General features: G+C 37.2%; 1 protein-coding gene across 35 annotated transcripts in view; it reads left to right on the top strand.

Annotated features, from left to right (window-relative positions):
- Positions 1-18,622, top strand: part of ptprdb (protein tyrosine phosphatase receptor type Db) — a 222,565-nt gene that overhangs the window by 92,150 nt on the left and 111,793 nt on the right. For 11 of the 35 annotated variants that reach the window (XM_028450504.1, XM_028450478.1, XM_028450513.1 and 8 more), the window contains exon 1: positions 4,609-4,846. The exons of the other annotated variants lie outside the window; for them this stretch is intronic. The gene's annotated coding sequence lies outside the window, so the exon portion shown is untranslated. Of the gene's footprint in view, positions 1-4,608; positions 4,847-18,622 lie in introns of those variants that run through there. 35 annotated transcript variants of the gene reach the window in all.

Below are 18,622 nucleotides of genomic sequence, written 5' to 3'. Positions count from 1 at the left end.
GTGTGTGTGTGTGTGTTTGTATGTTATCTGTACTATTATCGTCATTACAGTGCCATCATTAGTGTAAGCTATGCCGGTCATTATGGTGTTAGCATTGCGCTCACACGACCGTTAGAGGCTGCATTAAGTCACCTATTATAAAAATGAAGCTTGTAATCAACCAGGTGTTACTGTGTGAGGTCCTGCATGAGATGCCAAGTCCCTAATGGTGAGCAGCCCACTGCAGTGTGTACTGGTAATGTCTGCGTTTAAAACAATCCACTGAAGATCTGGAAATGCCAAGCTGGTGCCTAAAGCTAAGTCAGATAATGATGTAGTTTGTGTTTGCAAGTGTTTACACGTCACTTATGTTTATGTGTTTAAAGCCCTTATTTCATCTTTATTCGTGGCTGAAAAATATGGCATTCGAGTATCGATCAATTAGGTGTGTGAAATGTGCTGTGTAAATGTTCTTAGTATTTTTAGTTTAGGTATAAACTAAGTCCTGTTAATTATACATGAGACAGGAAACTCACATTTCCAGTATTCTTGACCCAATACGACTGCTTATAAAGCTGCATTGATGCTGTTGCTTGGTAAATGGATTTTCAAGATTAAGAAGATTAAAGATTTTTACACTGAGACAAAACATGATCGATCCTACAGTCAGTCACATTCGGTGAGAAACTCATTAGTAAAAAATACAGCATCATATTACCTACTTGATTTCTTAATATATTATGTTAATTAATGCATTTCTTTGCACATTCCTAGTGCAAGGGGTCGAGTGTGCGCTGTATGCTTGGACATTATTCATTAAGGTCTAATAATGATGTGCTGTGCGCGTGTGCTTGCGTGTGTGTGTGCGTGCACATCTATGACCCTGTGAGTCTATGATGTTGAGATCAAACGTAATTATTGAAATGTCATGACATTAATCGTGCACTTCTCTGCACCCTCAAAAGTCAAACCCTCAGTAATGCAATGTGCACTTTACAGACACCATGTTTTAAAGGTCTTGCCTGGTCCTTCCCCGGGGTCACCGCCCGCACCGAATGGGTCTCGTAGTAGAACACATCACCTTCACTCCCTGCTGTTTTGGCCTAGTAGTTTTCACACATCACACACATCCAAACCTTGGGGAGTTTCCTTGGGTCCTATTGGTGGACACCTCCCTGACTGGTCTCATTAGGTCCACGTTGGCGCAATGGCATTTTAAAGCAGCTCTTACAGGCACATCTCTTGTCTTGGGTTAGGGGATAACTTATGTTTTGACATAACTTAAAAAAAATTTTCTTCCAACAAATAGCTCTGTTACACTTCTAAGCACACACTCACTCCCTCTGCTGTTCACTCGTATCTTTGTAGTGTCTGAGCATTGGATGTTTTTCCACTAATATTCTCTCTACATATGCCATTACACTGGTATTTCGCTCCTCTACATCTACACAATAGTTGTTGTCGTCGTGGCTTGGCTTTGCGAACGAAGATTTATGAAGGGGGCTGTCCACGTCGGTTCCACGCTCGCTGGTGGCTGACGAGGCCGATTTTTGTCCCGAAGACTGTCCCTATGGGTATTCTCGAAGGAGGCGACGGCTTGGTGGATTTCATATCGCCAGGCTTCACGGTTGGTGGCAAGAGGTGCACACTGGCGGTGGTCTATGTGGCAGGCATTAAGTGACTTCTTGAGATCCACTACCAGTGGAGTTCGCCATACAGCGCAATCTTGGGCAGGCGGTAGTAGCATAGTAGCATCATGTTAAACCCACAGTTTGTGTCCTGTCCTTTTAAACCCCTTTACCCTCTCTTGTTATATCATCCTCCCAATAAAGTCTTGCTTACGCTTCCTTAGGGAGGGCTGGTGACGGTCACAGTTATGCAAAATCCTAAATTATTGTTTTTTTGCAAAAACATGCATAATTGTTGCAAAAAAACTGCGCTACATGTCAAAAATAATAATGTTATTTTGTTGGTTTTTTTTATCACACTTTTATTCATATAGCAATATGTTTTCAATAAAGGTTGACTATACACTATATTTGATGTATAACTCAAAGTAATTATAAGAATTACAGCAAATTTTTCACTAACAGTGCAATGAAACGTGAGTTAATCACAGAAAGTCTTGTTATTTATCAGATTTATTCCGAATAAAGATTCAATGGTTGCCCAGCACTGGTTAATAATGTAAAATGTCCACCATTTGCACAGAAATCCACCTGGTAATTTGTAAGTTTACCCTCGCTACTTGCCAGTTTTTGTCGTATTTTACCGCCTGCAGCACACTTATATGTTGAGCTGGGTTAGCGACTGCATAAAAAGAAAGACCGCGGAGACGCAGCATTCATGCAATCAAACCTAATAAATTAGTTGGTTGACAGTATGTGCAACATGCTCGCAGGGAGAATGGCAACTGAAATTAAATAGTTGTGCATTTACTCCCTCTCGAAGCAGCCATGCATAAAGGCACGGTGAAAATAGAGCTCATATATACATGCATATTTAGAAAGAGTTATATAATGTAGCATTAATGCGCTGTACTTGTATGAGTGTGTGTTCGTTGTGACAGGGTGTTGCAAGATTGGCGAACAGGACAAAATAAAGCAACAGAATATGGAAAAAAATAGCCTAGTGGATAATTCCAGCACACAAGTGTCCTTGTGTGCTGGAGGTGCTGAGTTACGAGGCCCATTAGACATTATTTCAGCTTGTAACGTATCTATTGTGTGCAGTGATATTGGGTTTTTATTGTTTGAAATCTCATCTGGGTATGTGTGAGCTTTTATGTGCATTATTTGCATTGTGTGTCTGTGTGCGTGTGTGTGTGCGCGCATGTGTGCCTGTAATAAATGCATCTCTCGTTACTCCAGCCTGGAGGAACTGCATATTAGTGTATCTCTGTCTAGTTTTGTGTTTGATTGTCTGCAGGGGATGCATGTGCTCAGAAAGTTAAATTCAGTCCTTTAGCCTATCTTTTCCTTTCTCGCACTTACATTTACCTTTAGTCGTATTTGGTGCCAACACAGACGATTTCAGACACTTTAATTGGTGCATATTTTAGTCAAAAGCAATGCTTTCACTACAAAGTAAAATGTTATACCAGTCCATCATATTGCTAACACACAATCCTCAGGCGTGCACATACAAATTTGTGTATACAGTTTATTTTATGCATATGTTTCGAGTGTGTAGTTGGAAAGAAAAAAACAATGCAAACCAGCAGGTATTTATCAATAGTCGTTGTTGTGTTTATTGCAGTACTTCCTTTCACGGATGGTTATACCAACTCGTTTTTTATATATGCTTTTCAAATAAAAATAAAAATATGGATCCATTTATTTCAAACCTTTTATGTTGTCTCATAAACACTTTCATGTTTCTCTGAAGCAATTTCTGATCGTTTTGGTCTGGGTACGATGAAATGTCAAAGCAAGATTGGAGTTTATTAAGATAGAAGATAAGAACTGCGTTTCTTGTCACCATAGATTAATTTTGCCTGTGACGGCTCTGCTCTCCTTATCTTCAAAATCTAATCCCAGAGAGACCGTTGACAAAAAAAAATAGAAAGACTAAATGGATTCTATCAAAAGTTGGTGTTAGATTTTAGAAAGAAACTGTGTATTCGTACGGTTGCCGTATGAACAACCCCTGGTGCTATTGGTGCATTTACCGAAGTACACATACGTAGTGTTGGGTTAGGGTTAGGGACCTCCAACACTCCTTAGAAGCACGTCCACCATATATTGTGAATGTAAAGCTGCCGCTTTTGACGCGTTTGGTGTGAATGCGCCATTAATCACTAATCTGGCCAATGAGGGGTGTTGCGTATGGGAAGTGCAGCTGGTACACCCGCCATGACCGCGCGCTCGATCTCCACCGCCGGGAGAGATCCAGCCATACATATCACCCAGGCAGGCATCGTTGAAGGGTAAAGAGGTGGGTGGGAGCAGCTGTGTGTGTCTCTGCTTGTGTATTGGTTGAGGTTACAAGGGACGGGGTCAATTAGCATATGTGCGAAACATTTAAGTTCAACATTTAGATTTAGATTTAACATTTAGATATAAGACTAAGCATTTAGATATACTATATAACATTTAGATTTAAACATTTAGATTTAGATTTAACATTTAGATATAAGATTTAGCATTTAGATATGATATAAAACATTCAGATTTATATTAAATATTTAGAATTAGAGTTAACATTTAGATATACCATTTAGATTTCGATTTAAATATTTAGAGTTGTTGCTTTTTTTTTTTACCTCTATATATGTGGTTAAATGTTGTGTTAAATGTAGGAAAATGTGCTAAACTTGAGAACAGTGAGATAAATAATAAAAATGTGTTAGCTACAACTTTTATACTAAATTTTTACACTTGGCACCCCATACAATAGGAGCTTAACCTCTGGTGGTTTCACTCAGACTGAATAATTACAGTAGGGCTATTGCCTCTCTTGCACTTATCGATCCACAACCTTTTTTTTTTTTTTTTTGGGATAATCTGGACGATTTGGTCTCTTGCCGGGTGAGGGAGTGAATCCTTCCTCCTCCTCCTGCTGCTGATGCTCTCCAAAAATGATGCGTGGAGCTTTACGCGCGGCGTCTGCAGCTTTAAATCTGTCTGAACTGGGCTCCAGCCACCACACCGTGGGACTGAACAGATACCTTTACCCAGTCAGAGACACACCGGCTAGGATTATTAGAGCGAGAGAGAGAGAGTGAGAGTGAGAGAGGGAGCAGACGCACGGTGGGATTATTTGGGCAAAGCGGCTGCTGCCTCGGTGGATGTTGCACGGACTGAGAAGAGAACTGAATCCGTTCTTGTTTCTTTCCAACGACAACACCGGGCTGGACGCTGATATGGTGAGCGCGTCTCATGTATTGCCATGTTGTAGTTTTCTCTTGTTCTTGTTTTTGACGCGCACTGCGGGGCTTTACATTCTTCTGGCGCATAACGCACAAGCATCTGCGTTCATCCGTACGTGGGTGCATGTGTCATCTTGAGTGACACCTCAGATCTGCTTTGTGCCTAGTTGTTGTTTTTGGTTCATCAGTGATATTTATGTATGTGTGATGTGAAGTCATTTAGGAGTTGATGTTACAACTGGTGTATAGTGAGACTTGGTGTTTTAATCAGATCTAGCAGTGACCACAGATTACAGGAAAACAGTGAATACAGATGTATTCATAAAATTGCACAGCATCCAGAAACATGTGTAGTTTGATGCTGGCAGACCTTTATAGACATTTCAACCCAACTCCATGCTGATGAGAGATTAAAAGAAGGCTGCAAACCACTCTAGGAGGGCTTGGTTGGTGCTTCCCTTCACAAACATGCACAGCACAGGAGGGATTTTCTCATCACACCAGCATCACAAGCAGATGAATGCTTTATGGTGTGAGCACACACATGTGGAAAGGTTTGGGAACTGTTGTCATTTTTGATCTGAGTGGGCTGCATGATGGGAAATAAAGGAATACTATGCAAACCTCCTATGATATTTGGGAAAACTACGTTGGATTACTGTGTGAAATGTTGTGTCAGCACAGCAGCCTGTATCTCATATATAAAAGGTCATTTAAGAGGTTTACATAGAGAGGATGTTACATCTGATACCGTTATTGAATTCAATGTCTTTTCCTGCATTGATATTTCACTTTATGCCCCTGCCATACCTTATTTACTGTAATGCACTGTTATATACTGCTGCCAATGTGTGTGTGTGTGTGTGTGTGTCTGGCAGCAGTCAGCATTCTTACTCAAACACTGTCTATGGCAGCATTACAGACCTCGCAAGTACTTTAACAGCAATTAGGCCTAAGTGTGTGAGGGAGTGTGTGCAGAGATCAGGACCATTGGGTGTCCTCATGGCTTTTGGGTGATCCAACATGTATGTTTTGTATTTCATAGGTTCATGGTTTCAGGAGTTGCCAAAATTCATCTCTGTCTTATTAAGATGAATTTTTATATAAAGTGAGCATCATGAAGGATGTTGTGTCCACAAAAATGTGGATCTGAAATAGATGATCTATAGACCAAAGGCTTATTTTTTTACATTTTCATCAAGTCGCTGTGTTTAAATACGAAGGGGAATTCATATTTAATGGAAAAACTGTTGAAATAGTTAATGAATAAAATTAGGGGTGTCCCGATCCGATATTGATATGGAATATCGGTCAGATTTTATTGGACTGCATCTAAAATCACTGATATAAGCGGTCCGATAAAATGTTCTGCTCCAGCACTTCTATCCATAGATGACTGTGGTTCTCACTAGTGATAGACCGATACTTCGGTCAGTCGATATTATCAGCCGACTTTTGCATTTTTTTATGTGAATCGCATCGGTCGATGCGGGCTGCTGCGTTCACCGATCCGCATTATTTACAGAGAGCAGAAATAATTTTGACCTGTTCTTGCTCTACCTCACCTTTGTTAATTTCAATCAATGTTTCTTTTTTACTCTTACCATGTGTTATCACTATTGTGTAATTTTTGTGATCGGCTCAAGAAAATCGACAGTTTGTATCGGTCAGGCTGATGGGAAAAAAAATCGGTATCGGCCCTAAAACAATCCATATGTGTGAACAGGTTACTTTGTTCACACGCCGACAAAAGTAACCTGCTGTTGTTGACTATTGTTCTCTGTTTGAGTAACATCACTTGATCAAGCCTTTTCTAACATTCCACACTACAAAATAAGTAATAAAAGTATGTATGATTCGTGCTGATATCCTATCAGCTCAATATTGGTATCGGCCGATACGCAAGGCTGCAATATCGGTATCGTATCAGAAGTGAAAAAGTTGTATCAGGACATCCCTAAATAAATTGGCTGAAAACGTAAAAAAACAATATATACTACAATCCTCTGTACAGAGTTCATATGTTGACAAAAATAAGTTCTTCATAGTTTTGTCGATGACATTTTTTCTAAGTAACAATAACTAACCTACGATTATTTAAAACAAAATACAGATGGACGAAAACTACATCAAAATATATTGATACATTTTGTAGCGAAGCTATAACTGTGTCACATCAATCATTCACATGATCACATTATTACTAGGGGTGTGTATTGCCTGACATCTGGCGATACGATTCATATCCCGATACATAGGTCACGATACGATATATCTCGATATTAAAGTATAAGGCGGTTATTACGATTTTTTTTATATATATATATATATATAAGACTTAAGAAACAACTAATCTACACTCAAAACATTGGCTTTAACATGCCACGTGTCAACAACTTAAAATAAAAAAAACAACATACAATCTGCCTGTGGCTTTTAAACCAACTTTAATTTTAGTGCAACATGACTTTACTGCAACTTAACTGTGGTATATGCCTAGAACAACAAATAAATGCAGAAAGTTAGTACTTTATTTTTAGATTCTATTGAAAAAACACAAGCTGGTCAACATGTCCAGGTTTCAGTGCACCTCTTTGTGCAGTTACAATGTCTCCTGCAGTGGGAAACACTTTCCTGGTTGAATAAAGATAAAAAAAATAAAAAATAGAAAATCGATAGGGATGCATTTTGAATTGATCCGAGAATCGCGCGACATAATATCGCGATATGTTGTCGAATCGATTTTTTTCAACACCCCTAAATACTACCATCCCTTTTCAGGTAATTGAAGATTTAAAAAAATGCTCAAACTCTTGTGCTTTTTTTTATTTTAAATCTAAATCTGTTACAGATATAGTAAATCTTAATGTCATTTATTTGACAAAAACTAGACCATAACTAAAATAGTCTTGATGACTCACTTTTAACTAAAACTACATGGCATTTTTGACAAAAGTTTATGACTTAAACTACATGAACATTGTTGTCAAAATTAGAGCTGAACGATTTTGGAAAATAGTCTAATTGCATTTTTTTTCCCTCAATATTGCGATTTAATATGCAAACATTTTTTCAAGAGCCTCTTGTCATGTACTTTTCAATGAACACAAGCAATAAATCCATCTGTTTCATAGTAAACCATTTCAGATTTAGTTAAACTTTAAATAAATATAAAATGTTCATTTCAAATGATTACAACAATAAAGCAAACAAATCTGTGGCTTTACCTCTTCAACATATCTAACTAACTTCATGTTTCATGAAACATGTAAACATGTTGTCTGCACTTCTTAAACACTCTCTGAACTTAACAGGACAGTCTATAAATAAATACAAGAAACAGATATAATAACTAAAAATAAATCTTACTAATATCCAGTCAGTAACATCACACATACTAAAGTGCAGGAAAAGTAAGGAGAACTAATAACTGTTTTAACCAATGGGATGTTTTTTAGATATAAATAAAACTCTCAATAAACTTAAAATAAATTATTACTAAAAAAAATTTTTTTTTAAATTACAGCCTTTGCGATTAGAAAATCACATTTTATGATATCACGATAATATCGCAAATGCAATGAATCGTTCAGCCTTAGTCAAAATGAACTCTCTTTAGTTACATTTTGTCACATGGCTAAAATCTGAGGTCTGCAACGTGTTTCACCACCATTTTACTCCCAGGTCAGAGGTCACCTGTCACAGGCCAGTTTGTGGATGAGTACCTTTACTCTATCTGATCTTACCTTGTGTGTGTGAATGTGTGTGTGAATGTGCGTGTATATTTGTGTGTAAGTGTACATGTGCATGTGTGTGCACGTGTATATATGGTGCCACTGCAGCTGTTCCACTTCTCAGAGAGATTCAGTTTCACTAGATGTGATTGATGCCAGTGTCTGTGGAACCAGCTGTGTGTGCGTGCTTACGTGTGTGTGTGTGCGTGTGTGTGCGTACTTGCATGTGTGTGTGTTATTCTACTACATGTTTGTCAGCACATATTTACATATTTTTGGGTGCAGATGTATAGCTGAGACATGGGCGCAGATGCTTTATGTCGTAAATATCCACGTCACAGACACTGAGATGGGATCAGGTTAAATGGGGTGATATTGAGGTCAGGGATGTTATGAGTTGGGTTGGTAATTATAGTGACAGTGTCCTTATTTGTTACCAACTTCACCAACACCGTTTTAAGTCGGGAGACGTGAACAGATCAGAGGTGCCACACTTATGCTGGGGTTCATGTGTTGTGCTGAGAGAAGAAACCAACAGATTGAAAAAATAATGTTCAAAGTAATTCTTGATTTTTTTTTTTTTTTTTGTATCTTTTTAATTTAACATTTGTATTTCATCCACACAAAAAACTGAAAAATTAGCTTTTAGGCTTAGAAGTCAGAATATACTTGATTATGTATAACCAGTTTGATATGGTTTTATGGCAAGTAAAGGCTGTACGATTGATAAACAAAGCAGGATATTATGACGATACACATACATTATTTGTTTAATCAAATCTTGTAAAATGTAAAGATAATGTTTATGATAAAATAACACAGATGATGTTTAAAGCAAAAAATAAATACTCCTCCAGAAGGCATTAAAAAATACTTCTCACTACGGACCAGCAAATACAGCCTAAGAGTCTCAATTTACGTTTATTTTACCAAATAAAGCAAGATTAGAAGTAAATGAAGATGTCTGTCTGTTCTAGGGGTTACATTTTTGAATAATGTTGATAAAGAAATATAAATTAGTGGCCCATTATTTGTATATATATTTTAGAGAGTTGAAATAGAGTAGAAATATGTTTGTGTTCTTTGTTAAATGTTGTATATAAAAGAAAGTACAAATGTCTTTGTCGAATGCTTGCATTTCTTTTTTTTTGTGTATTATTGAGAATGGCAACTTGAATGTTATGATTTATGTTGGGCATACAAGCATTTTTGCTTCTTCTTGTTTTAGTCTTGTTATATATTTTTATATAGTAATTTTTTTTTAAGTCTTTTTTTTTTTTTGCTAGACTGAAACAAACAAATAAATAAAAACTGAAATATGTATTTGTAAATTACTTTAAATTGTGATTTTAGGGAAAACTAGTCCAAATCAAACTGTGTGTTTTTCACGGAGGCTATTTTGAGAGACAGCCCCGTGATGAAAACAGGCTGTAACAGTCAGCGCCGGCAGGCACACGGCTCATGCCTCAGCTACACTTATCCAGCATCCCAGCTGTTTGGCCGCTTTGCTCAAGTGATAGAATGAGGTGCTGTGAGGAGTAAAAGAGATGGACAAGCTTAGCAGAAGTGGGAGACGTGCGGCACTGCTATTGATTCACCTGGATGGCCATTTGGAATGGCAGCTTTCAGTCCTCCCAGCTTTCATTGTCGTCTGTCCCTCAGCTTCCCTTCCTGTCCACTCGGTCTGTTATCTCCTGCTCCCACTTTCCCATCTTTCTCAAGCAGCTTTACGAAATCAATACGGTGTTGTTTTAGTTTATATATATATATATATATATATATATACCATATATACCTCTTTGTTTTCTGGCTCCCTTTTTGCTTCATTTTTTTGCCAGTTTTTTGTCTCCATCAGTTATCTTTGAACCCTTCGTTTTCATTTATCCATCATGTAATCATGTGCTCATTGAAGCTAGGAATTGGTATTTAAAGACTATATATATTTATATATATATATATATATATATGTGTCTGTTTTCCCTTGAATTTCTTTCTATCTGAAGATTATAGCAAACAAACACCACAGCCCTGGGAAATGTGTTATTCCATAAAAAAGATACACTGACAGCATATTTCCATATTTATTACATTACCTGTGTTTTCCTCTATGTTGCCCTGTTTTGGTATGTGATTCTGTTTTTTTTTTTTTTTGTTGACAGGTATTAATATATTGGATAGATGCAGTAAAGAAATGGCAACATTGAGCAAAGGTTTTTGAAGGAAAGTCATTTCCAGTGTGTAGTTTAAGACGAGGTTTTTTCAGGGCTATACCATTCTATCACACGTACACGTACACAGGAACACACCATGTTCAAGTCAAGGCAAGACTAGTGTGGAAGAGCCAAGTATAACCACAACAATTTCCAACCACACATGCAAAAATCACACAATAAGCGCCAAACTTCCACAGTCCTGGCTCATGAGTTCTTCTTGTCTCTGTATTGTATTTATTGTTTCTGGCTTCTTTAACATTTTTTCCACTTCAATCATTGTCCTGTCCTTGTTTCATTCCCACCAATGGTTGGCTGTCTTTCCTTTCAACATCAGCGTGCTGTGAGAGCGTTATAGTGCATTTAGCGTTAATTAACCTAATAATATCTATGGGTGCTCTCACGTATACTGTACCTCTTTGGTCCGCACCAGGCTTCGTTTTCTCGGATAGTCCGGTCCGTTTGCGGTGGTGTGAAAGCTCATTCAAAGTCGGGTGCGGTTTTAATGATGCGAGAAAGCAAACCCAAACTAAATATAGGATGTTTGTTTGTTTGTTTGTTTTATTTAGATCCTCATTAGCTATACTGCCAAAGCAGTAGCTATTAATCCTACATCACAGGCTATATATGCATGACAGTTGTGAAGTACAACAAACAGATTAAATAAGATGTATTAATAACATTCACACAGAAACGAAAATATAACCAAAATAAAACACAATAATCAAAGCATACATAATTCATAACAACATTAACCAAAGTACACACAACATGTAAATACAAAAATTAAACTAACAATTGATGAAAAAACATTTTTAAATAAATATTCAGGTATAAAATTGTGCCATACATTACACATCAAGCTTCAGCACACAATACGTAATTTCATTATATATAAAATTTGTATTCAGGATGTAAAGTTGAAACGCAAACATCATGAGGACAACAAAATGCAAACAAAATTGCACGTGTGGGACAGACATGGACGTACGTACTATAAATATCAGAACCACAAAGATTCAGAACACTCATATTGCTAAATGAGGAGGAATTTCAGATGTTTCGATGTTGAAATGTGTCTCAAAAGCGCTATGGAATATGGAGTTTCATAAGGAGGTTCTGATCCGTCCGTCTTCCTGCAGCGAAGTCTCTCGGGATGAGATTTCACAGGAGTTGCGAGGCTCCTGCCGAAAACAACGTTCAATGGAAACACGTTCAAAGTGCAATTATATTTTGTCGACATTTAGAAACGTCGCTTTTTATTTTGCGAAAAATCTGTAATGGAAACCCAGCTAGTGTTGACAGTATTTCACTCAGATGAAGAAGAAGAAAGGGGAAGTGTTCTGTCCAATAGGTGAGCTTGCAGATTCAACGCCTGAACTGACCGAGTCCACCAGACTATACTATATTTTAAAAGCACCCTTAGTTATTGATTGTGGTTATATTGCTTTTCACAGGTTTTAGTTTCTGTAGCGTACATAGTGACTCGTAGAGTAATTAGGGTTAAATTTCACTTCACGTCAGTGGGAAAAAAGTAGAATTCATAATTGGCCTTGGTTAAAGGTCCCATGCCATGCTATTTTTCATCCATCTCCATTTGTTCTAAGAACTCCAAAAACATAATATTTGAGGTTTATTTTCCTAAACTCACCTGTTTTCCAGAGTTTTAGCCTCTGAAAAGTCACTTTCTGATCAACTCTACACAAACAGGCTGATTTGCAGCCTACTTATGCATATTCATGAGTGGGCATGTCCACCCACTCCATAGCCGAGCTCATGCTGCTTTATAAACACAAGACAGAGCGTGGGGGCGGGGCGTTTGCCGCTACATACATAGACTGTAGAAAATACATACATAGCACTGCGCGAAGGACGCTGAAATGCTCACCTTCGTGGGCGTGTTTGTTTATGTGTCAATCACGGCAGAGAGCTTCCTGGAGGCGTGGCTTCTCCAGCTCAGTGCCGCGTCAAATTCATCATCAAAATGGGAACGCGTCATCAAATTGGAGCGAGGTGTTTGGGCTCACCCTGCAGTAAGAAAGGAGCAAATCACCCTCTAACTAATGATTGAGAGAATCAATGAAAAAAACACTTTGGGCATGTGTATGAGGTTTAAATAGCACTTTATGATGTTTAAAGCACAGAAAAGTCGATTTAGCTTAACATGGCCCCTTTAAGAGTCTGACCTAAAGAAAGGGTCGAGAAGTGACGGCGGTCCAAAGGAGGAAAATAGAGTGAGGTTGATTATATATAAAATGTATATATTAAAAATGAGCTACAAGGTGGCATTTAGAAAAAAAAGGGTTTAATGGTGGGCAATGGACTTTACTGTGGCTCAGAAATGGTTGAAAAATACTGTTCTATACTCTTAGCACGCAGGATGGTTTTACACACAACACCAGTGCCAAACCACAAAGCTTTATTTTCCTTCCACAGTGTGTCTGCTCTTTTTGATTCGCTCACATTCTATCTGCCCCCCCCCCCCCCCCCCCCCCAAATCATCGAATGTCAGCTCTCCACCCCCCCCTATGAAATGTTCTGTTTAATCTGCACTGGGGGCTTAGTGCCATGGCAGCAGGACTTCCCTATTACTTTGTTCTTTTTTCCCAGAGAATATGCTGTACTACATTGTCATTCTCGTGTGGGTCTCTCTCCACAAGTTAAACTCAGTGGATATCTAAAGGAAACATTGGCTTTTTTTTCCTCTCCAAAAGTCTCCAAAAAATGTTTTCTGTCATTTTATATTTCCCAGAAAGCTTTCTTTATTGTAAGCAGCTATTATTCCTGTTGTTACTTTTTCCAGTTACTTACAATAATACAACATCTTTGCCCATAGATCATTACAGCAGTGAATGTTTCCATAAGATCAGTTGACTGTTAAGCATGTGTTCTGAGGTTATCCTTTCAGTTTTCATCAGTTTTCTACTGTGTTTTAAAAATAAAAAGCTGAATGATTCTGTGTCTGAGCCCGAATGTTCATCCTTACACTGACTCTTGTGCCGAAGGTTGTTTCCGATCAATTGTAGTCCAAGAGCGTCAACACAAAAAGCCCCGACACCGTCCTTTAGGAATCCTATGAAGGACCAAATGCATTATATTGCACATACAGTACGTAAATGCCTGCAGAGGAAGCAGAAATTACATTTGGCCAAAGGCAGAAGCACAGAAACGACAAAAAAGATCACAGCAGGAAGCAGCAGATTTAGCTTCAGGCCTCAATGAGTGGGAAAACTTTATTTCAGTCAAAATATTTTTAATTTTGCTGTATCAGTTTTGGGTTTTTTTAGTTCCTGTTAGAGGTCGACCGATAAATCGGTTGGTCGATGTATTGGGCTGATGTTTGGATTTTTTCAAGATCGTCCATGAGCCAAGATATATATATACTGTATATATATATATATATATATATATACTGTATATATATATATATATGTGTGTGTGTGTGTGTGTGTGTGTATTAGGGATTTAACGATTCACTCAACTCCCGATACGATTCGATTCGATTCACGATACTGGGTTCACGATAAGATTCTCTCATGATTTATTTTACAAAATGGGACTGTACATAAATGACTGAAAAATATTCCTTTATTTTTTTTGGGAAAATACTGTACTATTTTCCTTTTTTTTCATTGTCAATAGAATCCCTTGATAAACTATTCAAAACAATGCAATTTAACGAAAAATAAATCTTGAATGAAATAAATAAAGGAATAATACAAATGAAGAAGCCTATTAATTTAAATTCTGGTTCTAAAGTAAACAATACAAAACTGCCTAATAGTTCTTTTTCTTTTGTGAAACTGAAAATGTATTTTGTGCCTTAACAATTGGACTTGGAAAAAAAAACCACTCATTGCATTGTATTTGCGTCAGATATTTGTTTGGACCAGCCGAGGGCGCTGGTAACCCAGTGGTCGGTTGGCATGCAGATATCTTGCAGTGAAGAAGAGATGCTATGCTAGCAGACAGAGCTAATAGAAAAACGTGACTTTTACAGATATTCACGTAATATTACAGATATTCTTTCAGTGCTAAAGGGGTAAGGAATCATTTATGAACATGTTTAAGCGTATAAGGCGGCCAGAAAGAAAGTATTAGCAGATTCCGCCCGCCGCCTCCACTTCTGGATAAAAAAAAGTACTGCGATTAAATTTTCACAGCATCGATGTGAACCGTGATACCTATGAATCGATTTTTAGCTGCCTTACGATAAATCGTTACATTCCTAGTATATATATATATATATTTTTTTTTTATTATTTTATTTTATTTTTTATTTTTTTTGAGCCTACCAGGTTATGTATATAATCCAGGTTCTATGAGTAATATGAGTGAGATGTCTCACTATGGGATGCAACCTCTGTCTGCATTCCTCAAAAACATTTATTTCAATCTGCCAATCCCGATTGGCCGGTGAAGCGTGTCCGTCTGCTAGGGGGAGACCCACCTCCTATAAAAGGAGGACACGGACAGACATGCACCATTGAAAATAGGCACCTCTTCTCCTCGTTCGAGCAAGAAGGGTAGTCTGGTGACACATCTCTCACTTTATTATAGGGAGGATATAAAAAGAGAGGGCAGTGTTACACCTTGGTGAGGGGTAAGGGAACAGGGAGGAGAGACTCAAGGTAGGAAATGGAAAGAGTGGGGAAGAGTTGATTATTTTAAAGTGAGAGTGAGTCGTGATGTTGTAGTTGTGCATATGGTGACAAGTGTAAAGCTTAGGTATAATGGTGGTGGCTGTGAACAGAGGGAAGGAGTGAGTGGTTATCCCTAAAACAGGTATTTAATTTAACCCGACTACTTGCACATTTTATATTGTTGTCGTGCTTTACTGCTACTTATCCGTCCTGTACATTTTGATTTACTTGGTTGTGAATTTAAAGTTCAATAAATGTTAAGAGTTCTGTTGGTGTTTTTTTAAAAAATTGGTATCGGCCTTTGAAAATTCGATATCGGTCGACCTCTAGTTTCTGTATGTATTTATGGTCATATCACTGTATTTAAATTTAGGGTAATGTTTTTATTTATTTATGTTATTTTAATAAATCAAGATTAACATGAACAGACAAACTACTGTATTTCTCCAATAATTTTACTTGTTCTAACAGCTTCAGACTCAAGCTGAGCTGTTTTCCAGGTCTGTATGTGCAGAGTAAATTTGATCCATTCCGTTGGTGTCCTGGCTTTCAGGCCTCGGCCCTCGGTCTCTCACCACCATTTGAAACAATAGCACACAGAAGCAAATAAATGCCTCAGATTGGCTTACAGTAATCACCCACACCATGATTATTCTTCTACTCTCTCTGGGCTCACCCAGGACAAAACACACTATACATTTATAATTAATGGCTATGGTTTTAGTTTGTTTTTGGTGAATCAAATTTCGAGAAGACTTCCGTGCTGAGTCTTCCTTTTGTTGTCTTTGTATCTTTCATCTGTTTGTCATTGTTTGTTACTCTCACTCTCTCTTGGGGGTCCTAAAAGTCCAAAACAAAAACCCTTTCTTGTTGCTCATTTGAGGAATTATGCTTATTCTCTGTTTCTCTCAGACTCTTCAAGGTATCCAACATTGAATGATTCATGAGACGATGTGTTAAATTGTTTTTTTTTTTACCTGTGCGCATATGATGTTTGACTGTTTCATTGTTATTCTCGATTATCTTTTGATTTTGCTACAGTCACACTAAAGTATGATAAGTTATAGTCTTGAAGTTTCTGCTTGTTTCTGTGAGTTTGGGACATGCAGTGGAACGTGTGCAATCCTCATTAGTGTAGATGTGTGTATCTACACTAATGGGTGTGGATATATCTGAAATGACTAGTCATTAAGGGTCTCCCAATTTGATATCAATATCGAATATCGGTCCGATATCAGCCTGAAAACGAATATCGGATATCGGATTAAATTTTCTTTTTTTTTTTTTTTTTCCCTCCAATTCATTTTTTATTTATTTTATTTAATTGTAGGATACTGTAGATATTATGTTGAAGGTTAAAATGTATGTAACCATTTGGATAATAATAAATGGGTCAGTTTTTCTCATTTCTACTGTTGCTGACTATTGTTCTCCGTTTGAGTAACATCACTTGGTCAAGCCTTTTCTAACACAAAATAAGTAATTATTATTTTTTTATTAAAAAAAAAAAAAAAGTATGTATAATTCATGCTGATATCGGATCAATATCGGTATCGGCTGATACGCAAGGTTGCAATATCGGTATCATATCGTGAATGAAAAAGTTGTATTGGGACATCCCTACTAGACATGCTCACTATACTGTATGTCTGACAGGATCTTGTTACAAATATGCATTTTTACAATTACACTGAATACTGTAAAGTGTATACTGTATTTGTTAGTTTGAGTTCCATATAAAATATGAACTGTAGAACTGCTGTTGACTTAGTGCTTGTTATATGAATAGCTTATCAAATCTTACATTATCACAACCCTGAATTGCAATTATTTGAGTAATCTTTTAATCTATCCTTTTTTTTTTTTTGCATGTTTTGCAGTTTTAATACTCTATGATCTTATTCCACAACTAACAGATTACGCAAAACTGAAATCCTCTTGAGCTCTTTTAATTGCACATAACAGAAAAACAACCAAGAATCTAACAAAATAATTTTACATTGCCTTTTAAAAAGGCATTACTTAAATAAAGGCCTAATAAAAGACCATTGCTTAAATAAACACAACTACAGTGTTTCAACAATGCATTTTGGATCCAAATTGTGGTAAAAACAAACCCTTTTTTCCAAACTTCAACTATAAACAATAATAATAATGATTTATATTTAAATTCATTAGTCATGGCGAAAGAAATTAAACTGTAATGCTTGGAGCTGTTTTGTCGCCAATATCTATTTGGGGTGTGTCCATCCTCAAAATAATTCAATAGCAAATACAGCTTCCCTTAAACATTAAGCATAATAACAAAACATAATTTCATAAGTAAGGTTATTCACAATTATGCAATTAAGTTTCACTTTATTTTGTTCACATTTACATTGTTGTTCAGGAGTTTATTATTCTATGCCTTTCTGCATCTATTCACCATGCAGCTGCTTTATTTCTTTAAGGAAATAAATTGACAAACTTAAATACAAGTGTTTTACAAAGAAACATGCTAAACCTGGCCTGTCGTTGTACTTTGATAAATCTTTTGCTTTAATTTATCCCTCTGTTGAGCTAGAACTACTTTAAAATCAACTAATCTCAGATTGCAATATCTTTTTATTGAATGTGAAAGATCCCACGCTTTCAGTCGTTGTCTTTTTCTTTAAACTTGGATTTTCGCCACTTTGTCAACCACACTCTGCGTGTTGCATGGAACAGCCCATGGAGTGCCTGCAAACAGGCACTTGTTCTTCAGCAGACATACAATCAGCGATGCTTCAAGGAAAGCAGTCCGGGTGAAGTGCGCTGGGTACAAAAATCAGACCCAGAGCCTCCGGTTACACAAAATAAAGAGATACTGATTTAGCTAAATTGCATCGACTCACTTCCTCAATCAGTGCTGTCAGTTTATTAGACAAATAATTTTGTAACGTTTAAAAAGTAGAAGTAAAGAAAGTGAAAGTATGTACCGGTAATCAATAAAAACATACTTGTAGAGAATCTTTGTGTAGCTATCCGGTTCCCATGGTTCATTTTGCATGCAAGCGCTGTGAAACCATTTCCTTTCCTCTCTAATGTACCCCAACCTACCTACTCAGCAACCCAAACGACTCCATTCCTGGATGGCCTGTAGACACAGGAAGTGCCTTAGCAGGTCTCTCAGTATCTTATTATTAAATTAGACCCGTCATTTAATAC

This window comes from Gouania willdenowi, chromosome 1 (assembly GCF_900634775.1).
Source record: "Gouania willdenowi chromosome 1, fGouWil2.1, whole genome shotgun sequence".
Classification (NCBI taxonomy): domain Eukaryota; kingdom Metazoa; phylum Chordata; class Actinopteri; order Blenniiformes; family Gobiesocidae; genus Gouania; species Gouania willdenowi.
The sequence above is the reverse complement of the archived record's forward strand: the minus strand, read 5'-3'. Positions and strand labels throughout refer to the sequence as shown.